Source organism: Pteropus alecto, unplaced genomic scaffold (assembly GCF_000325575.1).
Source record: "Pteropus alecto unplaced genomic scaffold, ASM32557v1 scaffold75, whole genome shotgun sequence".
NCBI lineage: Eukaryota > Metazoa > Chordata > Mammalia > Chiroptera > Pteropodidae > Pteropus > Pteropus alecto.
The window spans coordinates 32,149,195-32,176,437 of record NW_006440638.1 but is presented as its reverse complement, the minus strand read 5'-3'; the positions used below and the strand labels follow the sequence as shown (position 1 = coordinate 32,176,437).

Below are 27,243 nucleotides of genomic sequence, written 5' to 3'. Positions count from 1 at the left end.
CTAGATGCTGTGCGTACCCCACCCAAGTCCCCTTTACTGGCTCATACACCCATCCACCAGCTGCTACGAGTATGGGCCACTAAAGAGCACACCTGGCCCCTTCTCCTGACAAATGTCCTTGACCAATGAGAGCCGTATCACCCCAAAGGCCCTCTCCACAGGGGACAATGCTTGAGCAATGATTATCTAAAGTGCAGGTACAAAAAGCTGGCCCATCACTACGTGGAACCTATTTTGAGTTGAACTGTGTCCCCACAAAATATGTTGAGGTCCTAAGCCCCACTACCTCAGAATGTGACTTTATTTGGAAATAAGGTCATGGGATATATAGTTAGTTAAGGCAAAGTCATAGCGGAAGATGGTGTACACTTAATCCAGTATGACAGGTGTCCTTATAAGAAGAGAAGAGACACAGAGACAGACATAGAAGGAGATGGCCATGTGACAATAGAGGCAAACATTGAAGTGATATATCTACAAACCAAGGAATGCCAAGGATTGCTGGCCACCATCCAAAGCTAGAAGAGGCAAAGAAGTATCTCCCCACCTGCCCCTACGCCCCCACCCCCTAGCCCCCTGCAGGCACACACACTTTCAGAGGGAGCATCGCTGTCTACACCTTGCTCTCAGACTTTTGGCCTCCAAAACTGTGAGACAATAAACTTCTGTTGATTAAGCCATCCATTTTTGTTCCTTTTAAAAGTTATGACTGCCTTAAGAAACTAATACAGAATGCTGGAGGCCCTTTGTCACCTGGAGTCCCCTTGCCACAAGATAGGACAACTCCCTGCTTCAGAGTATTCCCCCTCTGTCACCCTCAAGATCGGGTTGAAGCTAAACTGCTATCAAACTGATGTCTTCGCCTAGCTTCTTTCCCTGTCTTACTCTGTTTTCCTCAATTCCTTACAGATTCCTCCTAAGAGTTCATCCTCAAGAACTCATGTGTATAAGAATCCCTGACTCAGGCTCTACTTCTAGGAATCTTACATTACTCAGGGTCACCTATATGGCATGTAGCAGGTTTAGGATTTGAACCCAGGCAGTCTGGCTTCACAGCCAAAGCTTTTAAGAACCACAGTGCTCTGCTTCTGAAATGAGCAGGATAAGATGGCTGGTGGCATTGCCATCCCCTCTGCGACCCCAGCCTAGAGAAGTATCCATGCCTGGCACCTCTCTGCCTCTAGAAATGAACCCTGGTTCTCCTTGGAAGGACCCCTCCCCTCTAAGGAGTTTTTCTACTTCCTGAGGCCTGACTCCACTTCTGGCTCCAGGGCTGGGCACATGGTCGAGGCCTGGTGGATCATAACATTCCGTACTCCCACCCCCACAGTGATTGGTTCAGGGATGGGCACATGACTCAACTCCATCCAATGAGCTCCAACCTCAGGACTAGCCACTGAAACGTTGGGAACAACTTTCTTTCCTCCTTCTGAAGTTGCAGAGTAGGAAGGACTGAGCCTGGAGATGCTGGCAGTCTTCATGCCACTGGAAGGAAGGAAGGCCTGAGAGAGGGTCAGGGATTCTTGTTGATGTCCAAAGTGGCCATTTTGAAGTTTAGGTCACTAGACTACTCTGCCTTCCTTCGGTGGCTCCCTATTTTACCCAGCGTAAAAGGCAAAGTCTTAACCAGGCTAACAAGACCCCACACGATCCAGCCCCATTAATCTGCCCTCTGTTCCTCATGCTCCTCACTCGCTTTTCTCCAGCACATTACCTCCTGCTCCCATCTCAACGCCATCGTATCTGCTATTCCCTTTACTCAGACACTCTCTAGAGAGCTTCACCACTCATTCCCTCTCTCTACTCCAGCCTCAGCTCAGATGTCACGGCCTCAAAGAGGCCTTCCTGTGCCACTCAAATTAAAATAGCAGCCCCCATCACTCGCTGTCCTCTTACCCAGCTTTATTTTTCTTCACAGAACCCATCATTATTGACACTGTTTATTGCCACTGGCAATACTTCTTGATCCTAGCTCAATTGTTGTCTTTATCCTGAATAATAAACATGCAGTAAGAACCTGCTGGGTACAAGGCCTTACTGATGTCTAGCAATATAGTCAGATCACAATAGTTGTGTCCTCGGATTACTTTCACAACTTTGTCGACGTGTCTAGTACCCCACTGGAGTACACAGAAGGAACTCAATACGTGCTTTCCATGAGCCATGACACTTCGTGTTGCTGTGGTTAGCTGAGTACCCTCCTCTTCAGAAGTTCTTGTGCCTTGGCCACTTCTCACTGTCTGCTTCTTTAAATGTGAGAAGACACAGAGATTGCCAGAGATATGGGTCACATGAGTTCTGGAAAGTTCTGGAAAGCCCTGGATTGATTTCTAATTCTGCCCTTTGTTGGCTGTGGTAAAGGAGTCTGTTTCAATGATCTATTCCTGAGTAACAAATCCCCTAAACTTTCTGGCTTAAAAAAATGGTCATTTTATTATCTCCTGAGGATTGACTGGGCTCAGTGAGGTGGGTCTTGCTTGGTTTCTCATGTAATTGCTATTTGAGAGCTTGAGTTATTCCAAAAGTGTCCTTACTCATACGTATACTCTTATACCTTATAGTGGTTGTTACTGGCTGTTGGCTGAGACCTCAGCTGGAGCTGTCAGCAGCAAAACCCACATGTGTCTTCTCCATGTGGCTTGAGCTTCCTCATAGCATGGAGGCTGAGTATCAAGGATGAGAGAGTCCCGAGAGAACCAGGAAGAAGCTGTGTTACCTTCTATGACCACACCTCGCTATGTGGAAAATACACTGCAGCCCTCATGCTGTAGTCACATTTAACCCTGATTCAAGAGGAGAGAACAGAGACCTCACCTCTCAATGGGAGGGCTGGCTGTGTATGTCACACTGCAAAAAGAGCATGAGAATGGGAGCTGTAGTTCTGTCCACTTTGGAAAATATAATCTGCTATAATGTCTTGAGAAGCTAAGCTATAGAAATGTGGGAAGCTATGCGGTTTGTTTTTTTTTTTTAATGTAAGGGGTGGTGAGGTCTCTGGCCTTCCCTGGAGATGTGTGCCCCTTTCTAAAAACATTCAGATTCAGATTATAGAAGCCACAATGTCCACTAAGTAAAACAAGTCTATGGCTGGCCTTAGCTGAAGGGCTGTGGGTTTGCAACTCCTGCCCAGCTGACTCACTATAGGAAAGGGAATTCTCACCTCCTGAGCAACTTCTACATGCCAGGGCCTGTGCTAGATCCTTCACATGTGTCACAGTGGTTGTAATGCCCATTTCATAGCTGAAGAAACTGGGGTGTCAAATGGTGACAGGCTTTGCTCAGAGTCAGAGAGTTAGGAAGTGGTAAAGCCAGGTTTTTGCCCTGGTGGGTCTTCCCCTGAAGGACTCACTTTTCTGGGCTGTGAAATGAGAGGACAGATTGTGCTAACTGTAAAGTGTTGTGCACATATTGAGTGTGATTTGGCTCTAAGATTTCGGAAGAAGGATTGAGACGGCCAGGAGTTATTTTGAGGATGCAGAGACAAAAAGCAGACATGGGGCTGCCAAGTGAGGTGAGGGTTGGAGCCCCTCCCTGCTACCCGAGGAGAAGCTTTGGAAAGTTACAACCAGAGGGACAGGTTGCATTGGTAGGCGAGGCTCTGGACCAACAGGATATGAGCAAGATGGGGGTGGCTCCTGAGGAAATAAAAAACCTGGAGATGGAGCTGATTATAGGGAAATGAAGGGTGATGTGGCAATTAAAGGCAAAGTGACAGTCACTGATGAAGTAGCAGAGCTGGAGGTTGAGAATACCTGGACACAGTGCCTGTCTAAGGCCCTGGAGAGAAACAGTGATGCCATCGTGCTCCTCAAGCGCCTCTCACAGAGAGTAATGGTTGGTGTCCGGCCCCCATTCCTCTGTCCAAGCTCTTCCACGTGAACCTGACTGTCTCCCACCTCAAGGCCTCCTCATTGGCCTCCCATCAACTCTGTGCCAGAAAGTATGTTCTCTCTACGACAGCCAGAGTGTCCTTCTAAAGCTGATCCTGTTTCTCTCCACTGAAAACCCTCCAGCAGTTTCTGGTTGCTCTTAGCCTAACAGGTTCACTCCCGTGGCCCTGTTCCAATCTTCTGTATGGACTTTCTTCCAGCTGGCATCTTCTCTTCTACTGACGTGTTTAAGGGTTATTGTCTTTCTTGCCAAGCTCCAAGGTTGGCTTGGTCACAGGCGTTACCCCTGGCACGTAGTAGGTTCTCAATATTTATGGTTGCTCCTCTTGCAGTCTTTCTGACCCCGAAACAGTTGCTTAGGCAAAATAACTTTGGGGTCCCTCTTGACTCTTCTCTCTCATACCCCACAAGCAATCCATCAGCAAATTCTACTGGTTCATCCTTCAAAATATATTCAGAAACTCACCTTTTCCCCCACAATCACCCTGGTCCAGCCATCACCACCTCTCACCCAGTCAGCTGCAACAGCCTCTCACTGGTCTCCCTATTTCCACCCTTGCCCTCTACGATCTATATTTCCTCCCTGGTTTCCAGATGGCTCTTTCAAAACCAAAGTCAGGTCACGACCCTCCACTTCTCAGAACCCACCAATGGCTTCTTGTTTTAGGGAGAGTAAAAGCCAGTGTCCTTATAGCAGCCCACAAGGCCCTGCACCACCCGCCTGTCCCACTGCTCCTCTGACCTCCCTCCTACTGCTCTCTCTTTCACTGAGAGCCATGCGGGCTTTTGTTGTTGCTTGAAAACACCAACCTCATTCCTGCCTCAGGGCTTTTGCACTTGCTGTTCCCTCTGTCTGGAATGTTTGTCCCCAGATCTCTGCTTGGCTCACTCCTCACTTCCTTCAAATCTTCCCCCTGACCATCCTGTGTAGAACATCACACACGCACACGCACACGCACATACACCAGTCACCCTTCCCTTCCCTTGCTTTATTTTTCTTCGCAGCATTTAATCATCACTGGACACATGCATTTAGTTATCTTGTTTTTATCCATCTGTCCCAACAGATTGTAAAGTCTAGGAAGGCAAAGACTTTATCTCTTGCTCATTGTTATGCCCTCAGCTTCTGGCACAGCACCTGGCACGTGGTAGATGTCACTAACTAGTTACTGAACGAATGAGTTCAGGCTGCAGCCTTCTAAGTTTGGTACATTGGAGGTCTGCCCAGGATGGAAGCTACAGACATGGTTTTAAAACAACCACTCATACATTCACATTTAATAGGCAAAACGAACAGACAACCAAAAAAACCTCATGCCCCACCCCTCCCTGTTCCACAATTTCTCATTTACCATCCTTCAGGTGAGAACCTAGTATAGAGACCCCTCTTCTCTTTGTCTGCTCAGCACCCATTGTCCCATCTTCTGAGAAGACCACCTTGCTTTTCCTTTGGAGACCACCCCCCTCCCCCACTATAGTCCAGGGCTGGATGGATGGATCCACCCCTCATGCCAGAGGTGGCCTGTGACTCAGACCATGTCAACCAGAGTTGCAGCGACTAGTTTCTGCTAGTTTCTGGATAGGCATATGACACAGAAATCAATGGCACAGGCCAACCAGAGTAATCCCCAGGATGTCTAGTGGAATTATTGAGAATGAAGTTCTCTCCTTGCCTGGTGGTTGCTAGGATGTTTTAGGGGTTCTACCTGGAGATTATGGTAGCATCCTGCTACCAGGAGGAAACTTGCCTTAGAATGGAATTATCACAGAGAGAGGCAGAGCCAAGAGATGGAGAGAACCAGGTGCACAATGACATCGTTTGAGTCCCTGGATGCAGCCATGCCTAAAGGCTTCCTTCTCCTAGACTTTTTAGTTAGGTGAGAAAATAAGGATTTTTTCTTAAGTCAGTTTGAGGTGGGTTTCTGTCACTTGTATCCATGAATTATGACTAAATCATTGGCTTGACATATTTCAGAATTTCTGACGTTGTCATACTGCCTCAAGCCAGGTTACAACCCTTATGCAAACTCATTCCTCCCTCCATGCCTTCACTCAAGCCATGCCTCCCTCCTGGAGGGCCCTTCTCCTTTACTGTCCAAATCCTGCCTGTCTTTAAGGTCTACTTCAAAAGTCTTTTCCAGAAGCCTTCTCTGACTGACCAGACCCACTACACTTCTCCCCTCTGACCTCCCCTCCTTGTTGGATATTGAGTCTGGAGTAGTGCCCAGCTCCAACCTCTTCCATCTCCTTTCAGCTTCTTGTCCCTCCTCTTCTCCAGGCCCCGCTAAGCCTCCTCCCCACCTAGGTCCTAGCAGAGGACTCAGGTCAACTTTGCAGCTCTGCTTCCCCCTGGTGGTAAAAATCAGGATTGCACGCCTCAAAGTCAGGCTCCTGGGAGGGACAAACTCCCAATCTAGCCTGGGGTTGTCACACCCCAGAGTCCTGTACTTTTACTTGCCAAATCTGGCAACCCGACCCTAACCTCCTGAAATCCTTTTCATAGAAACTTAGATTTTTAAGACAGGCCTTTGGAGCTACATAGGCTGAGCCGCAATGGAGACAGGAGACCTCTAAAGGTGGTGGCCAAAACTTTGCCCAGCCAGAGCCATGAAGGAAGAAGTCCTCATTTCTCAAAAGAGACTAGAAATCTGGGTTTTAGATGACATTTCCTGGTTTTTACAGGTTGGCAACTAATTCAAAGTTTATAAATTGCTATGTGGGTCAAATAGAACATGTCTGGGAGCCAGATTTATCGGAAAGGCAACAGCCAGTTTTTAATTTCCGGAAATAATTCTCTCATTTTATAGAGAGAGAAACTGAGGCCCAGAATGTGAAATGGGGTTGCTCCATCACAAGGCTGGTAAGTGGCATTTTAGGACTGAACACAAGGTCTCTGGGATCCCAACACAGTGCTTGAGCCTTTGCACAGCCCCTTTGAGCTTATTTAGCTTCCAGTTTCTTCAGAGCAAATTCCCACTGCAGCTTTACCCTGTGGTTCCTCTGCCCCAACCCAGAAATCAGCCCCTTCCACTCTCTAGAATTAGTCCTTCATCTCAGTTGACCCCTCACCATCCTCTTCCTCAATCTATTCCTCTTCACAGGCTCATTCTCTTAGTTTCACAATAGACTCAGGCCTCCCCTAAAATCAGCCTTCCTGAAGTCTCCTCCCTTGATCACAATTTTCACCAAGGAGCCCAGTAAAATAGTTTGAGCTCATAGCAGCTCATAGCCTAGTGGCAAAGGGAAGCCCAGGGAACTGTGGGGGCACCAAAAAGGGAGGAGGGAATCAGGGAAGGCTTCTTAAAGGAGGGGATGTCTGTGCCTAGTTTTGGAGAAGGAACTGTAGTTTTCTAGATGAAGAGAGGGATGCGGCGGCAGAGGGGAGGAGATAGAGGAGAATAAGGGCAAAGTCTGCATGAGCAGTGGGGTATCTATGTTGGGAGGGTTATGAATTAAATTGTGTCCCTTCCCCCCACATTCATATATTGCAGTCCTACCCTACCAGTACTGTGACCTGATTTTGAAATAGGATGTGACCTGATTTTGAAATAGGATCATTGCAGATGTATCTTTTGATCACCTTCCTACAATTCCCCACCTCACCACCCCACATCTGGTAACCACAAACCTGATCTCTTTTCCTATGAGTTTCATTTTAGATTCCACATATAAGTGAGATCATATATGTCTTTCTCTGACTTATTTCACTTAACATAATATCCTCAAGGTCCATTCATATGTTGCAAATGGCAAGATTTCCTTCTTGTTTATGGTTAAGTAATATTCCATTATATGTATATACCACATTCTCTTTATTCATTCATCTATCCATGGAAACTTAGGTTGTTTCCATGTCTTGGCTATTGTAACCAATACTGCAATAAACATAAGGGTGAAGATATCTCTTCAACATAGAGATTTTGTTTCCTTCAGATATGTACCCAGAATTAGGACTGCTGTGTCATATAGTAGTTCAAATTTTAATTTTTTGAGAACCCTCCACACCGTTTTTCACAGTGGCTATGCCAATTTACATTCCTACTAACAGTGTGCAAGAGTTCCCTTTCTCCACATTCTCACCAGCATTTGTTATCTCGTCTTCTTGATGATCCATTTTAACCATTTATAATGTTGTGTAGTCATAATGTGGTATAGTCATCATCACTATCTATTTCCAGAAATTTTCATCATCCCAAACAAAAACTCCTTATTTATTAAACAGTAACCCTCTATTCCCTTCCCTCTCCCTGTTCTTGATAACCTCTAATCTGCTTTCTGTTGTTTTTAAGGCTGAATAATATTCCATTGCATGTATATATCACATTTTGTTTGTCCAGTCATCTGCTGATGGACATTTAGGTTGTTTCTTCTTTTGATTATGGTCAATAATGCTGCTATGAACACTGATATAAGTACATATTTGATTCCCTGCTTTCAATTCTTCCATTATATACCCAGAAGTAGAATTGCTGGATCATATGGTAACTCTAAATTTAACATGTTGAGGACCTCTGAACTGTTTTCCACTGTGGATGCACTGTTTTACATTCCCACCAGCAATGGATTTCAATTTTTCCACATTCTCACCAACACTTGTTCTTTTTCTTTTGTTCGGATCATAGCCATCCTAGTGGGTATGAAGTGGTATCTAATTGTGGTTTTGATTTGCATTGCCCTAATGACTAATGACATGCATTTTTTCATGTGCTTGCTGGCCGTTTGTATATCCTCTTTGGAGAAATATTCAGAGAGGAATGTTTTGCAATTGAGAGATGATGTCGGCTCAGACCAGAGTAAGAAGAGGGAAGGTAGTGTGAAGTGGTCAGATTTTAGATAGCTTTCAAAGATGGAGCAGACTGAGTTTGCTGATGGACTAGATGTGGGGCATGGAAGAGAAAGGGATGTCTGCGCCTAATGTTGGAGAAGGAACAGACATCCCCTCCTCCAGGACTTCTTCAGGATGACTCTAGTGTTTTGGGCCAAAGCAATTACTGATGTGGAAAAAGCTTCGAGGGAAGCAGGCCTAAAGGGAGGGAGAGGAGTTTGGTTAGATTCTGGGACCTCCTGGAACTGGAGAATTGAAGCCTTAGGAGGAATTTAATGCTTTAAGAAAGTGGGTAGAAGGAGAAAAGGAGAGATCGCCTATCTTTTATCACCAAGTTGCTTGTCAGAATCCTGTATAATCACTGCTTCACTTTATTAATTCCTAAATCAGCTGGGGTACGTACCTGCTTCTCGCCTGCAAATCCCATTCCTTGCTTGTTCCTGAGGCTGCAGATCCATCTATAGCCAGTAGGTGGCACTGTATGGTCAGAAATAGTCAGGACCTTGTGACTGGGTGGCCTAGGGACCTAGGTCCAAGAATTGGAGTTTTCAAATAATTGAATTGTGTAAAAGTAAAGTTCTAGAATCTGAGTACAAACGCATTCGAAAATTCAAGAAGGTAAACATCACACCTGAGCTTTGAGGAAGGGAGGTCTCAGTGGGTAACTGGTCCCAAGATTAACCTCTGTGGTATATATATATGAGTTCACTCACCGTCAGTCAGTAAATAGCTATTCATTTGAGCACCTACTACACGTCACATGCCCGAGCTGTGTTACATGCTGTGGATTCATGTGAGATCAGAACAGACTTAGAACCTACCTCAGAGGAGTTTGGAAGCAGAAACAACAACAAACAAGATGATTACAGATTGCGTTTTCAAGGAAATACACAGTATTATGTAATAGAGGTAATGGACTGACGAACTGACGTGAGGAGGTGGTTTGCACGGAGGCCTGAAGGATGAGAGCAGGGCTCCTAACCCTTCAGCAGAGAATGAGAGGGCACTCTTAGTTTTTGGGTTTGGTGGTCAGTCACGTAGCTAACCACTCCCAGGATCACTATTTGAAGTCAGGTCTGAATGGGGCTTACTAATGGCTTCTGGGAAGATTGAGTAAGGTAATATATATGCAAACCCTGAGCATAGTGTCTGGTTCTAAACATGGGAGCTACCTTATTATCTCTCAAATAGGAGCAGGGTTTTGAAAACAACCTCCAACCTAAACGCAACAAATAAACAGGACAAACAAACAGAGATCCATGGACATGGACTATAGACTAATGGTTACCAGAGGGTAGCGGGGAGGGGGAGGGGGGAGGTAGACGGGGTAAAGGGGGTCAAATATGTGGTGACAGAAAGAAATCTAACTATGGGAGGTGAACACACAGTGTAAATATATATATATATATCTTACCATTAAAGTATCAAAAATAGACTCACGAATATAGTGGACAATTTGGTGATGGACAGAGGGAGGGGGGTTGGGGGGCTGGGAGAATGGGGTGAAGGGTTAAAGAAATACAAATTAGTAATTGATAGATGGTCACAGGGATGGGAAGCACAGCACAGGGAATGCAGTTAGCATTAATATATTGACTAGGTGGAAAACCAGAGGAGAGAAGGAGCAATTAGGGGGATTGTTTTATAAACTATATGAATATCTAACCAATGTACCATAAACTTGAAACTAATTTTAATTAATTAATTAATTTAAAATGAATTAATGTAAATAAATAAATAAAAATAAAAAACAAAAACAGCCTTCGAAACACACCTGCCTTTCCTGCATCGTAGCCTTTGCAATGAGGCCAATGAGAAAAGTTTAATAGTGCCAGTAAGACGTGGTCTACCTCCATTAGATAAGCCAGCAAACTTGGGGCCAAAGGTGAGTTGTAAACTCCAGGCTTCTTCAACTTTCAGGGAAAGACAGGCCACAGACAGGAGACCAGTGTCTGAGAGCCCTGCCCTGCCTCTAAGGAGTATGAGTGATGGGGGAGCAGGAGGCCAAGGGCCCTTAGAGCCCAACACAGGCACTAGCACTGGGCAGGTGAACTTCCAACGTGTAAGACCTAATAGCGCCTACTTGGGGACACCTGCCCTCCATATCCCAGCGGAAAACCAGGGCTTTCTCTCTAAGCTTCGGTTGAGCACTTGCTTGCCTTTCCAGACCTGCAGATACCCTCTGCACATATACAAACATACTCACATGCACACTCATACGTGTACACACTGAGACTGATGCACTCATACACATATACATGTGCTTATATCTTACACTTAAATATTTATATACACATACTCATACACTGACACTCATTCACTCATTTACATATAGTTACACACGTGCAAATATACACACTCATATGGTCAGTTACATTTACACCCACTCATATATTTAAATGTACATTCAATAATGCACAAGTCACACACTCATACACCTCATACACTCAAACATATATATTAAATCTGCTCACATAAATATAGACTCAAGCATTTATACATAGTCCTACTCTCATATACCCATATTCATTCATATGTATACATTTACACACACACACTAAAACATTCGCACATGATATATTTGTACGTAGACTCAGATACATGTAACACACTCATACATTTATACATACACTCTAATATTCACACACACCTCACACACACATTCGTACTCACAACACGCACTTTCACATGCATTCATGCACCCACACTGTTTCTATGGAAGAACGTCCAAACCTATAGAAAATTTATGAGTTTATTAGAGTTTACTTGAACCAAACTGAAGACATGTCGGAAGCAAAATCTCAAGGGTTTGAGAAAATGCTCTGGAGAATGGCAGTTTTTCAGTTCTTTTGATGCATTTGGAATCAAAGGAGAATAGGAAGGAGGATTACATGAAATCCATTTGTGGTAGATTAAGAAAGCGGGAGAAAGCGAGGGGGTGGAAGTCTCTATGATTGCATAAAAAGTAAAATGGAGAGATACATACTTCTTTACCATTGATGGATACAAGACAGTTAACATTTAGCATTTACAGTACATGGGGGTGGTGTACAGGCAATAAGATCATGTGCTCCCTTGAAGATGGTTATGCCCTTGAAGGGATCTGAAAAAGAGGATCGTTCTGTCATTTCAAAGGTGTGTTAACCTACATGCACAAAAACAATGAACAGTGCTTGCTTAAGGCCAAGATAAAACTTTTTTTAAGGGAGTTATAGGCCTGAGGCATGACTACCCTCCCTGACCTGCCCAGTTCAGCATTTATGATCAGGTCATCGTCTCAGATCACTTTCAGTCACTGAGCTTGTCAGATTTACTGCACAGCTCTTTTTTCATCCATATATACTATATTTTCTTGCACACACAGTCATACACTTATATACACTCATTCATATATGCTCTGACTCAAACTCATACATTTACACATACTCACAAATCTTGGCTCATTTAGTTACTTGTATACACACAAACATTCATGCTCACATACTCAAACATTTATATAGACATGTATTCACTCATAAATCAGGGATATGTGCCCAATCGTCCAAGCATACAGTAGCATGTGAAGGATATTTCCTTGGTGTTCATTTCTGTGCCACCTATGTCATGGAGTTAGTGTGCCGATCAAATGTTGAGAAACTTCCCAAGAAAGGGTCCTGTACTCTGCCAGGCTCCATAACTACTCTATCTCCCTGTGTTCTCAGGGAGCAGCCCCTCACTGCCCACCTTGGGGAACCTGAGAAAAATTTTGGCTGAGAGGTCATGGAGCAGAGGCCAGACCTACCAGAAATGGCCACATGGTCTTAGATTCCAGCCAAGGGCTAAACATATAGTCTGACAAGTAGGGAGAGACAGCAGAAGAGAGAATCTCACCAGAATATCATAAGAAATCTTTGGATAATTACTGTCCCCCCCCCCATTGTTACAACTTTTTACGAATAAATGAATGTCTTTAGATGGTTTCTTTTTGGGTTCAGAGACCATAAATCTGATGGCCCACAGACCATCTCAATCTACAGACTCTTTTGTTTGAGTTGCCCATTTAAAAATTTTGAATTTTGAAGTCTTTGTGGGAGGGGAGAACACTTTCAGAATAGAAAATCCACTCCTCCATGAGAACAATGAGAACAGTGGCAAAATCATCAAATTAACTTTTTCAGTACTCTGAAAATTAACCAAAGGCTTGTAACAATCTGAGGAACATTTATTCAGGAGGGAGGAAGGAAGAGGGGGAGAGGGAGGGGAGGGGAGGGGGAGAAGAGAGAGGAGAAAGGAAGGGGAGGAGAAGATTGAATCTCACTAAGCACTGTGAGCTATGTGGCATTTTAACTTATCCTGTCTCATTCCCCTTGTCCCAGCTCTGCAGCAGCCTTGCAAACCAACACTTTTATAATAATCATGGTAGCCATGAGGAACAACAACTTAGCAGCCACTGGGAGAGAAAGAAATGTTTGGAGCTCCCTAAAAAGTCCAATTCCCGGAGAGTTGTTATTATTTGACCTGTCTGGAAGGTCCATGGAAATCTCCACTCCCCGAGTTCATCTTTATTTGACCTGACTTAGCTCAGTCAGTGTAAACAGTCTTTTCCTTGGGGACATTTGTCAAAAACAACCAGCAACAATAGTTTAACATAGAAGCTGCCTGAGGCAGAAATAACAGATGAGACAAATAAGAAGCTGAGCACAAAATTTTAAAAGAAAAGCTGAGTAATGAGATGTTAATAGAGGGCTCTGAAAAGCTCCAACATATTCTTGGGGATATAGAAGGCCCATGACGGGATGTGGTTCCATAGTGTAACAGTTAGCACATCTGCTTTAACTGCAGAAGGTCCTGGGTTCTCACCCCAGTGGAGCCAAGGTCCATGGTCTACGGCCATGCCACCCTGAACAAGCCTGATGTCTGATCTCAGAAGCTAAGCAGGGTCAAGCCTGGTTAGTACTTGGATGGGAGACCACCTAGGAAGACCAGGTGTTGTAGGCATAAATAATAATAATAAATAATGATTAAAAAATAGAAGGCCATGACTATGCACAGAGCAGTGCACTGGCCCAGGAAATGCCTTAGAAAGCCCTAATCTCTCACCTCTGGCTGACCTTGAGGGTCTGCTTAAGCAGAAAGTGCAGGCTAATGTTGTAAACTGTGTAATGAAGCATTAAAAGCATGTCCTAACACACACACAGCCTCTCATCAAAGGCTGGGAGACTTATGGTTTGATGCATTTATAGAAATCTCTAATTATTAGCTGACCATTAAGCTAACTAAGCAGAATCTTATATATAAGATAAAGAATACAGACTATAGAATTAGTTCAGGAAAGTCACTAAACAAACATCATCAGCGAAACAATAAACAGCAACAACAAGCTGTGGGGGTGGGGAAATCTGGTTTCTGGAGTTGCCATACAATACTATTTAAAATGTTAAAATTTCAACAAAATTACTAGACATGCAAAGAAACAGGAAAGTATGACTCATACACAGTGAGAAAAAAGCAACCAAGAGATACAGCCCTTTAGGAAGACCAGACCTTGGACTTAACTAGACAAAGACTTTAAATCAACTGTTTTAAATGTATTCAGAGAATGGAATGAAACTTGTGTTTGATGGGCCTATAATGTATAAAGATATAATTTTTATGTCAATACTGGAACCAACAAGGGGAGGGAAGAGAGCTATATAGGAGCCCTGGGTGCACGGGTTGGCAATCCCAGCCTATCCCAGAGCTTGATTGAGGCCCTGGCTCCCTATTCAATCATTTGATCTTTATTAGTCACCTACCCTAGGGGATCCAGTAGTGGCCAAGGCAGACCCAACTGTCTCTGCCTTTGCAGAGCTCCTAGCTCCACAGAAGGAATGAGATGGTGTGACTCGGCATCTGCTCACAGGGAAGGGGCTGGACCCTGGTTGGGAGTTTTAGAAGAATTTCTTCGTGCTTTGTTGGTAAGGAGACAGTTTTAAGGTGTCAGGCCATCTTTCACTATCTTCTGCACTGCACTTTCCCCTCGTTTCTATTCTCCCTCCCCTACCATTGCCCTTCAAATTATTATGCAAAGCAGCTTCCTTTATCTCCTCTGGCAGTGACCTGCAGGCAAGGAGGTTGGTGGGGGTAGAGCTGGGGAAGTAATGCAAAGAGAGGTATCTATCATTTATCACAAGCAGTTAGCTTATGCAATCATGGAAGCTGGCACGTCTAAAAGCCATAAGCTGGACTGGCAGGCTAGAGACTCAGGAAAACTGTAGTTCCAGTTCCTGTCCAAAGGCCATCTACTTGTAGAATCAGAAAGAGCAGATATTGTAAATGAAGTCTAAAGACCATCTGCTGGAGAACTTTCTCTTGCTCGAGGGAAGCCGGTCTTTTTGTTCTATTTAGGATTTCTGCTAATTGGGTGAGGCCCAGTCATATTATGAGAGCAATCTGCCTCAATCAAAGTTCACCAATTTAAATGTTAATCTCACCCAAAAACACTCTCACAGAAACACTCAGAACAGTGTTTGACCAAACACGATTATCTGGGCACCTCATGGCTCAGCCAAATTGACACAGGAAATGAACTGTCACACCTGAGGAGAATCAGATCCAAGGGACAGGGGTAGAGTTTACTCCCCTGAATGCATCTTAAAGAGATAATGGGAGACAAAATAAGCTCTTATGGTTATATTTGTCGAAGGAAGTCAAAAAAAGTCTGGAGGCTTTGGCTAGAAATAAATGATAGAGATTTATTCAAGGGTCTGAGGGTTTGCAAACTAGAAACACAACTAGGCAATACTCAGAGTGTTCTGAAGAAGCAAGGAAAGCTGAGGTTTCTTATAGTAAAAAGTACATTCTTGAGAAGAATCAATCCTGCATTCTTAGCCTCTAGATTGGTCTGAGATGTAATCCTCAGATGACCAGGTGGTCTGGATACCTGAACATTCTTTCCTTAGTCCTTCAGAGGGTAATCGGAGGGTTATCTGGAGGTTTGTTATATATTCAGGCATTGAGGCAGGACTGGAAAGTTCAAAAGGTTAAGTACGCAGGCTAGTTAAAGCAAGAACAGAATCATTTCCTCTTGTCTCAACCTACCCGATTTTAGTAATTTAGCAACTCAACAATAGTGACTCCATTTTATTTCTTCACTCTTCCTTATACCCTAGGTTTATATTGCTCGGTCATTATAGCTGTTACTTGTGTTTTTGTCGGAGGATGAAGGGGAAAAGCTATTCTCACTAGGAACCTATTTCTTTGGTAGCACTAGAGTTACCCTTTGGGCACAGATTGCTCTTTTCTTTGGAAAAGCACTTCACAGGGCCCTCTGTTATCTAAGATAAAATGGAAGCCATCTTCTGGAAGGGAAAAATCTTGGCCCCAAAGGAACCAAATGTTAACTGCTGTGTTCCATGGGGAGCAGGGAGGAGGCGTTTTTGGAGAGATTACACACTGTTCCTTAGGTTTGCTTGCTCTGGTTGGGGCGAGGCCTGGGAAGTGAGGATTTCTGGACTCTGGGAAGAGAACAAGGGACTCATGTCAGGGGCTCTGACTGCACTGAGAGGCAAAGGGCTGGGAGAAGCAGCCTGAAGGTGTCCCTGGGATGGGGTTCTCCAGGGCAGGGGCATGGTCAGTGCAGAGAGACCTGCTGACTGGGTTTCACTTTTTCTTTCACTCTCTCAGACTTCCTCGCAAAACTGTGTAAGGACCTCAGCCTGAACTCGGGTGACTTGGGGGAATTTGGAAAGGAGATGTGAGAAGGTCCTGGAGCCTTCTGGCAGGGCAGCCCAGAGGAATAGGTCAGAGGCAACTGATGAGTAGGGTGGATGAGCAATTCCTCTGTTAATAAATACTGTGGGACAACAGGTTTCCTCTGTATGTGCGTAAACTTAGTGGTCATGGAGGGTTGGGAGTTCTTTGGGGCTTTTTCAGAGGGGTGGTGCCTGCTGTCCCGTAGCACCGAAGGGTGCCAGACTTCGGAGAAGTGGCATAGCATAGAGGTTAAGTTTGTTCTCTGAGGCCAGACTGCTTGGTTTGAGTTCCGACTCCACTTCTTATGGCCAGAGGCAGCCTAATCTACCTCTATGAACTCAGTTTGCTCATTCATGAAAGTGAGGCTGTTTGAAGATTAAATGAATCAATATTAGAAAATGCTGAGAATAGAGCCTGAAATATAAATGTTCGTTAAGTAAGTCAGTGGTGCCCAGTTAGGGTAGGTTTGGGCAGTGTGGTCAGGTTATAGAGGTGAGTTTGAGAGGGTGATGGGAGGAAATCCTTGGTCCCAAATGAGGTATATTTTGCAGGAACGTGAACCCCCTCAGGGATCCTGATTTTGCTCCTGCACGCTGAGAGAAGAGAGAGCAAAATAAACCAAGAGCTGTTTAGCTTTTTCTCAAAGTCTTTCCTTCCCTTTGGTAGAGTTGCCAGGCCAAGCAGCGGGTCATTCTATTTTTGTTTTTCTCTAATCTGCTTCCAGCCCAGGGGCAAGGGCAGAGGCCTAAAAATACCATGGGCCGCCAGGTTGGATCACTTCAGCCTCTGGCCAGCAGGCTGCTTGTCCCTCTGCTCAGCACTCTGCCCTTGGGCTTCACTCACCAGCAGCAGTTGGGCACCCCCAACCCCCTTCCCAGACTAGGGGTGGGATTTGGAGGGACAGAGTCAAAGATCTGTGGCTCAGGGCTAGGGGTGCCCCAAGAGATGCTGAGGCCCAACCAATAGCTTCAAGATGCAAGGATGGACAGTCTCTCAGAGGTCACTTTGCCCAGCACTCCCCTTTGTACAGATGGGAACACTGAGTCCCAGAAAGTTGAGGCTTTGTGGTTTTCTGAGCTAAAATGCCTGCCCTTCCCCCTTCCTCCCAATCCTGTTCAAAGCTCTTACCTTGAAGAAAAGTTTCCAATGATCCTGAGGAGAAAAAGCCCTGGGCTGGGAGTCTAAAGCCCTGACTCTAGTCACCTAGGAGGAGTGGAGGGCCAGTCACTCCCCTCTGGGCCTCAGTTCCTTCATCTGTAAAATCGAGGGAGACAGCCCTGTGAGGTTCTGCAAAGATGAGAGGGAGGCTGGCACAAAGCTGGGGGTAGATCTAGTCCTCAAGAGAACCATCCCTGGGAACCTAAAGCTCCTCTGTTTTCATCTATTTTCTGTTCTGGGTTTTGTCTGAAAAGGAGTTCTGTTACTAAAATAAAAAGTTGTTGAAGATTCGAAGGTTCCCTCTTGCCCCCAAGGTCTGTATTAAGCTTCAGCTGCTATCATACCTCAAGTTACACTCTGATTGTTGCCTCCAAACAACTTGCAGTTCACCCCAGGCTGTCTCATCCCTGGGCTTTTGCACATGATCCCTGCTCTCCACCTGCTTCACCTGGTCACCTGGCAAACTCCATTCATCCTTTCAGCCACAGCTTAGGTACCACCTCCTGGAAGCCTTCCAGACCTGCCCCAGACCTGCCTAAAGGCCCCCTTAGGGCTGCCGCAGATTCCAAACTATCTCGTCATAGCACTTAGTCCCTTTGTAAAAATTGCCTATATACTTGTCTGTTTCTCATCAAAGAATACTGTGAGTTTAAATCCCGATTCTGCCACTTCCCAGCTATGTGACCCAGGGTTAGTAACCTAACCTCCCTGTGCTTCAGTTTCTACATCTCTAAAATAGTATCAGCAAACACAAAGTGCTTGCTATGTGCCAGTCCCTGTCTTATGTGTTTATTCATTTAATCCATACGATGTTTCTGAGATTGGTACAGAAACCATTTATTTAATTTTTTTTAACAAATGAGAAAACTGAGGCACAGAGAGGTTAAATAACTTGCCCAAAGTTACATAGCTTGTAAGTGGCAAGGCTATTATTCACAAATCATACAGTCCAACTGCAGAGAGATTCTATTGCCTTTCAGAAGCTACCTACCTCAGAGAGTGTTGTGAAGGTGATATGAGTAAAATACCTGTAAGGTTGACACATAGTAAATAATAAATACTCATTACCTATATTTCTCAGTGTCTCCTTCTCTGTCAATTCAATCTATGCTTGCAGATTTAAGTCTGGGGATTTAAAATAAGAATGGGGCACATTTTTATAGTTTTTTTCTTATCGTGCTGTCCCATTTACTACAACAGGATCGTTAGATGTCGGAGCTGGATAGAACATATGAAATGATGATAATCATAACAAAGAATGCTTAAAATGAATATTTATTATATGTCATTGTGCTCATGTAGTTTTTAATATAGATTTTATTTTCAAAGCTGTTTTAAGGTCATAGCAAAACTGAGTAAAAGTTACAGAAATTTTCCATAGACTGCCTATCTCTACCTCCACCCAAACCAACCCTACTATCAACATCCCCCACCCAAGTGGTATGTTTCAATCAATAAGCCTACGTAGACACATCATTATCACCCAAAGTCCATAGTTCACAGTACGGTTCACTCTTGGGGCTGTACAATCTATGGGTTTTGACAAACATATAATAAAATGGGTCCACCATTACAGTACCATACAGAGTAGTTTCACTGCCCTAAAAACCCTCTGTGCTCTGCAGAATCATCCCTTTCTGCCCTTAACACTCAGCAAACACTGATCGTTTACTATCTCCATAGTTTTACCTTTTTCAGAATGTCATATAGTTGGAATCATGCAACTATATAGCCTTTTCAGATTAGCTTCTTTTATTTAATATGCATTTAAGGTTCCTTTATGTCTTTTTATGACTTGGTAGCTCATTTCTTTTTAGCCCTGAAAAATATTCCACTGTCTAGATGTACTATAGTTTATTAATCCATTCACCTACTGTGATACCCTTAAAAGGATACAATACATATTATATCCTAGTCGGGGATACATTTACCTGAATTTAATCATGAGGAAACATCAAACAAACCCACAGTGGGAGACTTTCTCCTGTAATGGCAATGTTGTGAGAGATAAGGAAAGGCTGAGGAACTGTTCCAGTCTAAAGGAGGCTAAAGAGACCTGACAACTGCTAACATAAAAATAAAAAGGTCTTTCGAAGTGAGAGGCAAACAAACATTTATTTGAGATTAATAAGAACAGTTATTTGGGATGTACTGATTTAAGCAGAAGTCCCAATAATGTTCTGATTAGGAGACAAAGGCAATGGTGTTTATGAGAAAGGGAAGGGGAACAATTATATCAATAGAAGGAAGTCACTTCTATTGGTGCAGATAACATAGCACAGTGATGTTAATTCTAAATAATGTTTTTAATTTTCAGTCCAGTAGTCATCAGTCCAGTGGTCATAATAACTGCTTTCTTATTATCTTTGCAAACAGTTTTTTGGGAAACAAAGTTGCGTAGGCCCAGTCTAAAGGTTATTTTGCCCTGTTTTAACATTCTAAGATTTGAGACATAAGATGTGTAAGGCAGTTCTTGTGGTATGGCAGCTCTGGCTCCATTTGAAAATGGTTCCATTTATTTTATTGTTTATATAAGTGAGTGCAATTCCTGCTCTTGGACTGGACTCAGTACGGGAGGGGGAAAAAAAACTGTAGAGACACTGAGATAATTGGCAACATTGGAATATGAACGCTTGATTAGAAAGTACTGTGTCTATGTTAAATTTGGTGAATTTGATAACTCTATTGTGGTTATGTAAGTGAAAATCTCTATTCTTAGGAAATACAACTGTGAAGAGTAAAGGGGCAGAATGAAGAATAAAGATGTATGCAAGGAATTCTTTAATGGTTCAGAAAAAAAAAACAATGAGAATTACTAAATAAATATGTCAACATGTTAAAAATTGTTGAATCTGGATTAAGGGTATACAGGAGTTCTTTGACTTATTCTTACAAATATTCTGTAATTTTGAAATTATTTTCAACTTAAAGAGTAATCACCATCACCACCATCATTGTAGTTGTTGTCGTCGTCGTCGTCGTCATCATTATCATCATCATCATCATCATCATCATCATTCCCAGGAGCAGACAGCTGCTGAGGGTAGAGCTGAGATTTAAACCCAGGCTGTTAGGGGATTCAGGGACTCTGCTGTCCCTCTTATCAGTTAGCACCATCACTTCTGTTTTACAGAGGAGGTTGCTAAGGCCCAGAAAGGGAAGGGGATTTACACTTTCTCACAGCTTCAGTTGGTTGCAGCCTAAGAATCAGTCTCTTGGATTTCAGCTTGGTGAGCTTTCAATGCTCTCATGCACCTGTCCTGTTGATAGAGCTGAGTGCCCTGCCGTGAGAGAGGACCAGTATTTCTCTGGAATATCCTCTGGCCACTTGCTGAGCTGGTTTGATTTCAGAGATAGGACTGTGCTGGCCTCACCTCTGGATCTAACAATGGGGACTGAGAAGGTTATGTTCAGTTAGCAGAGTAACCAGACCAGGCCTCATGGATTAAGTTGTGCCCCTCTCTGTTCCACCATTGTCCACCTTGCTCAGTACCCCTTCTTCTTTTGGGAACAATACCTTCTTTTGAGGGCACTATTCCTTTCTACTTTCTAACCACCTTGTGGTTCTGGTGAGTGTTGCCAATCGCAATGCCCCACCCTCATGGCCACAGTTGATTGGTCTAGGGGTGGGCATGAGACTCAAAGTGGGCCAACCAGAGCCCTCTCATGAGATTCTCTGGACTGGATTTAAGGGAAGCAGGATGTAGGCTTTCTAGTGTGAAACTATCACGTGTGGGGCTCAGCAACTAATGGCAGCCACATTTTCCATCATGAAGAGAAAACTGGTCTGATACAATAAAGCTATGAGAAGCAGACAGGAGAGAAAGTGCCCCAGGCAGGGCCCAGCAATCTGTGAGGACCTGCCATTTCCATGCGTATATTCTATAAATAGAAGCATCTTTCAATAAATTGCTCTGATTTTGCAGCAGCCTGTTTGCTTTGGATTTCTATCACTTAAAACCAAAATAGACCAATACATTTGAGATCCTGACCACTAGCAATCCTGACCACAAGGCCCAAGCATGGAGGCTGTCAGAGTTCTGTTCCCCTTGAGCCAGCTACACTCTTGGATGGGGTGGGGACCATGGGAGTTGGCACCAAGGCCTCATCCCACTGGCAACGTCTGATTCCCAGGGAGGGTCATGGTTCTGACACTACAGATAGAACCATTTGTACTTACATCCCTACCTTACCTGCTGGGCCTCCTGGAATGTGGCTTTGCCCTATCCCTTTCAGGTCAGTGAAAGAGATCTCGTTTATTGGGTGTCAACAAAAAGAAACAAGGGGAAGGAGATAAAAATCATCAAGGCTCCTCTTTAAGGGTCTTGGTGGAAGGCAGAGAAGGAGTGGAAGTCTATGCCAAGATAAAAGGAGATTGGTCACAATGCTACTTCTGCCTAAAATTTTAAGTGTGGTATAAATTACATGAAGTAAAGCAGATAGATCTTAAGAATATATTTCTACATACATACTCACTGTGTAACTACTACTCAGATCGAAATACAGAATATTTCTAGTGCCCAGGAAGACTGCCGTGTACCCCTTCTCAGTCAATATGCTGGCTATCCACCCACTCTATTCTGATCTACCTCTAACATCATATGGTAATTTTGCCTGTCCTTGAACTTCCTGTAATGGAATCACATAGTATGTGGTCTTTTGTGTCTGGCTTCTTTTTCACTCAACATAATATTGAGGATGCCTAATCTTTAATATTGGCCCCGACACTCTTGATCTTCACAGTTACTTCTGTAATGGCTAACATTTGTCAAGTGCCAAGCACTGTTCCATGTGCTTATAGGTATATATAATTGACCCTTGAACAACCTGGCTTTGAACTGCATGGGTCCACTTACACATGGATTTTTTCAATAAATATAAAGTAGGCCCTCCATATTCTGAGGTTTTGCATCCATGGATTTCCAAATATGGAGTGAAAATACTGGTTTTGGTTCATGGTTGGATGAATCCACAGATGCAGAGGGCCGACTGTGTGCACTGTTCTATGCCATTTTATACACAGGACTTGAGTATTCATGGATTTGGGTATCTGCAGGGAGTCCTCAGACCAATCCCTCTTCGATACCAAGGGATAATAGTAATTATTTGGGGAGTCAAAACTTATGTGTGGATTTTTGATTGCACAGGGGTCAGCACTCCAAATCCCCACATTGTTCAAGGGTCAACTCTATTCATTTACTCCTCATAGTGTATCTATGAGGTTAAGTACAAATAAGAGAACCAGAGCACAGAGAGGTGAAGAAACTTGCCCGAGACAGAGGTCCGAAGTGGCAGAATGAGGACTGAAAGGCAATCCATCTGTAGCCCATACTTTTATCTAAGAGGTAGGAGATCTCCTATGCATTTTAGGGCTGAGAGAGGCTAACTAGGCTAATGTAGGTCTTTGGAAGCTCAAATGGGGTAACAGAAATAAAAATGTGCTAAAAAAATAAAGGGTTGTACAAATATAAGGCAGGGTCACGCGTCATTTAATATGAATAGGAATTTATTCATTTATTAATCTAATAAACATATAGGCATATCTCATTTTATGGCACTTTGCTTTATTGTGCTTCACAGATGTTGCACCCAAAAGAATTACAATTTGCTCTATTGTGGTGGTCTGGAACCAAACCCACAGTATCTCCAAGATACGCTTGCATTGAGCACCTAAAGATACATGGAAGGTCAGTAGGTTCAGAATGACAGAAAATCCTTGCACTATGGCGCTTACAGTCCAAAGAGGAAAGCAGATGTTTAAGGGGGAACTTACATGTATATTGGGCTAAGAAAGGGAAACCTCAAGATGCTTTGAGTGTTTGATGGGAAAAGCTGACCTTGTCTGTGCGGTCAGGGAAGGCCTCTCTGGGGAAATGACATTTCAGCTGAGACAGTAAAGTGTACAATTTGATGAGTTTCGACATATGGTTAGCAGAGTTGGAGAGGAAGGTGTACCAGGCACCAGAAATAGCAGAAGCAAAGGCCCTGAGGTGAGAGAGAGAAACTAGCATAAGAATTAGAAATTCAAAGTCACTAATACATATTTTGCTATACAACAATTACTTTGTCTTGCTTTCATGGAAATAAAATTCCCTATAACAGTTTCGGTGCTTACTTGCTCCAATGTCATGGTCACGACATGACAGTCTTTTTTGCTCACTCTAGACCTTAACCAGTTTTTACTAAATTTTAGTTTTGTGAAGCTACATTCTTTACTGGTTATACACATTAGAAAAGTTAAACACATACTGAGAGACACAAAAGTATTTGGAAATGTGATAAATTATTGCTGCAAAGTTATTGCGATACTTCAACAGAAGTTACACTAGATTTTACCAAACAACTTAAGGTTTTTAGTTCCTCTGCATTTATTTTCCATCAGCATTATCACTAATATTCATTAGTCAATTTCAACTGTAAATTTTTAAGTCGTTGCAGTTCATGTTCATTGTAATTCTTCAAATTACATGTCATCTAGTCCAGTGCTTTTCAAACTGTAATAGGCATATAAATTGCCTGTGGTCTATGTTAAAATAAGAACTTTGACTAAGGTCATCTGGAGCAGGGCTGAGATTCTACTTTTTTAACAAGCTCACAGATGATGCTGATACTGCTGGTCCGGGGACCACTTTTTGAATAGTAAGGATCTAGATTAGACCAAAAAGGTCATTGTTTTCTTTCAGTATTGTAAACTTTAATTTAATTTTTTTAAAAAACTTTAATTTTAAAAATGATGTCACAAATTCCAATATAGGATAGAAATTTATTTTAAAATTTAGTTATAGATCATAAATGTGAGATTTGCAACTGAAATCTTTTCTAATATTTTCTATGTTGGAGAAGTTGAAACCAATGTTAAGAGGCTCTCCAACTTATTAATAAATAAATTTATTTTTTATGAATTACAGTTGACATATATTATATTAGTTTCAGGTGTACAACATAGTGATTCAATATTATTATACATTACAAAATGATCACCATGATAAATCTAGTTATATCCGTCACCATACAAAGTTATTATGATATTATTGACTATCTTCCCTATGCTGGACATTATATTCCCATAACCTATTTATTTTATAACTGGAAGTCTGTACCTCTTAATCCCCTTCACCTATTTCACCTGTCCCCCAACCCCATTCCTCTTTGGCAGCCACCAGTTTATTTTCTGTATCTATTAGTGTTTCTGTTTTATTTGTTCGTTTGTTTTGTTTTTTAGATTCCACATTTAAGTGAAATTATGCAGTATTTGTCTTTCTCTGTCTTATTTCACTTAGCATAATACCCTCTACGTCCATCCATATTGTTCCAAAGGGCAAGATTTCATTCTTTCTTATGGCTGAGTAATATTTCATTACATGTATATTCAGCAACTTATTTTAAAATCAACTATTTTTTGTAAGTATCATCATTTAGTTTTACTTCAAAGAATTTCTTACCCCTTTGAGGTTTCTGAGAGCATTATGTGCATCAAAATTTTTTTGTACATTGAATTTTCTGTATCATTTTGCTTAAACCATTAATTTTATTTAAAGCATCATGCCGAGTTAGTACTAAGCTAATAAATTTAGACATGAATATGTTTGAAAGTATAATTTTGGCTGGTATTTTAGAACTCAAGCTTTTTAATATCATAGAAAAGATCATTGCATATTGTTTGTAATTGAGTCTTTACTGACATAATAGTATAGACTCAATTTTCTCATCACAGTGGTTTCAAATCTATATTCAGTGTTTTCCAATACACCCAAATGTTTAACTGAAGCTGAAAAGCAGTCATATAGTTCTTGAAAGACATTTTTTAAATTCGATAATGTCAAAGGAAATTTTGATTGCATTGTTCACTATCAAGTTTAGAGAATGCTTAAAAAAAGAAAGAATGGTAGATAATTTTTTTGAAAGATCTTCTATTGCAGTGTTAAATTTTCCACATATGCGCCGCTGTCATGTTTCTGGCTTAACAAATTATTTTTGTCAAATTCAGTAAGTATTTTATTAAAATTTTAAAACAGTCTCCAGTGTGACGAAAATCTCCCAAAATGGTCACATACAGAAGTATTTAAATTTAGAATTCTACAACTCTAATTATAATTATTATCTGTGCTACATACATACATTAAGTATTGAATTTAAAATAATGAAAAATATTTAGTACTTCTTTATCCAAAACATTTCTTTTATAGCACTTGCTAATATTTTAATAGGTGAGTTTTGTATTTAATTCCCTAAATAACACATAATAGTTTTTTGGTGTTGACATTTGTTTTCTACATAAATGTTCTGCCATGTTATCGAATTTTGCCAACTGAGTAATATACCAATTTTCACATTCTTAAAATTAATTGGGTGTCTGAATGCTAGATACTACCTCACCAAGAGTAGACTCATTTATATGTTTTCATATAAGAGCACACCAATATTGTTTTCCATTTTATATCGTCTCTGTTCTGTAGCAGTACCTTTCACTGTGTCCCATGTATCTCCGACATTATTTTCTGTGTTTACACTCACTCCTTTTCTCTTTCTGCACTTTAATCTGAATATTTTCTGCTGTCTGTCTTTCAGTTCACAAATCTTAGGTTCTGTTGTTTCTAATCTGCTATGAAACCCATTAAGTGAATTATTTTAACAACTTTACTGAGGTAGACTATACATTTAATAAACTTAGCACCTATTTAAAGTATACAATTTGATGAGTTTTGACATAATCAAGATTCAGATCATTCTCATCACCCTAAAAAGTTTCTTTGTATCCTCTCATTTTTCCCTCCACATCTGGTCACAGGCAATCACTCATCTGCCGTCACTATAGATTAGTATGCATTTTATAGAATTTTATATAGAATTATAAAATATGTATTATTTTGTTTTCAGCTTCTGTCAGTATAATTATCTTGAGATTCATCCACAGTGTTGAGTGTTTTGGTAGTTTGTTCCTTTTAATTGCTGAGTAGTATTTCATTGTATGAATTTAACACATTTTGCTCATCCAGTTACCTATCGATTGGGTATTTGAATTGTTTCCAATATTCTGATATTGTGAATAAACCTGCTATAAACATTTTTGTACAAGTCTTGGTGTAGATATATGTTTCATTTCTCTTGGGTAAACACTCATGTGATAGTCTTTTTTGAGGTGTCAACTTGGTTAGACTATAGTCCACAGTTATTCTATACTATCCAACACTACAACACAAATCTAAGTGTGACTATGAAGGCATTTTGTAGTTATGATTAAAGTCCATAATCAGTTGACTTTAAGGAAGATTATCCTAGATAATCTGGTTGGGCCTGATTCAATCAATGGAAAGTAAAAGCAGAGTTGAAGCTCTTCTGAAAAAGAAATTCTGCCTTGAGACAGTAGTATCAGCCCTTGCCTGACAGTTCCAGCCTGTCCTTCCAATAGCCTGCCCTCTGAATTTCAAATTGGCTTAACCACCCCCAACTGCATAAATGAATTCCCTGAAATAAATCTCTTATTATTATATATCTTCTACTGGTTCTACTTCTGTTTGAACCCTGATTAACACAGATTTTGGTACTGGAAGTTGTCCAACAGGAAGAGAATCTTAAGGATGAGTTTTCTAAATTGGTTCTCGGTTTTCTTGAATTGGTTTTCTAATCTGGTTAAATTTAAAGGCACTAATGACTCTA

The 27,243-nt window shown here is 42.0% G+C and overlaps 1 pseudogene; it reads left to right on the top strand.

Annotated features, from left to right (window-relative positions):
- Positions 1 to 13,576: 13,576 nt before the first annotated feature.
- Positions 13,577 to 13,692, top strand: LOC112484424 (annotated as a pseudogene).
- Positions 13,693 to 27,243: the final 13,551 nt, after the last annotated feature.